This window comes from Oncorhynchus keta, chromosome 10, assembly GCF_023373465.1.
Source record: "Oncorhynchus keta strain PuntledgeMale-10-30-2019 chromosome 10, Oket_V2, whole genome shotgun sequence".
Classification (NCBI taxonomy): Eukaryota; Metazoa; Chordata; class Actinopteri; order Salmoniformes; family Salmonidae; genus Oncorhynchus; species Oncorhynchus keta.
Genome location: NC_068430.1, coordinates 42,423,316 through 42,423,782, shown reverse-complemented (window position 1 = coordinate 42,423,782; position 467 = coordinate 42,423,316).

The following is a 467-nucleotide window of genomic DNA, read 5'->3' as shown; positions in this document are numbered from 1 at the left end:
TTTGGATTATTTATTTATTTTTGCTGTCCAAATCAAATGCAAAGTTCAACTGCTATTACATGTGTCATAGGGTCATCATACAGATATGGTGGATGATATTGTAACCGTAACGACGTTCGTCTGTTGAAGGAGAGTCGGACCAAAATGCAGCGTGGTGGTTACTCATGTTCTTTAATGTAGAATAGCGATACATGAAATAACTTATAAATATACAAAAACAACAAACGGAACGTGAAAACCCATACAGCCTGTCTGGTGAATAACTAACACAGAGACAGGAACAATCACCCACAAAATACACAGTGAAACCCAGGCTACCTAAATATGGTTCCCAATCAGAGACAACGAGAATCACCTGACTCTGATTGAGAACCGCCTCAGGCAGCCAAGCCAATGCTAGACACACCCCTAATCAACCACAATCCCAATGCCTACAAAAAACCCAATACGACAACACAAAAAACCCA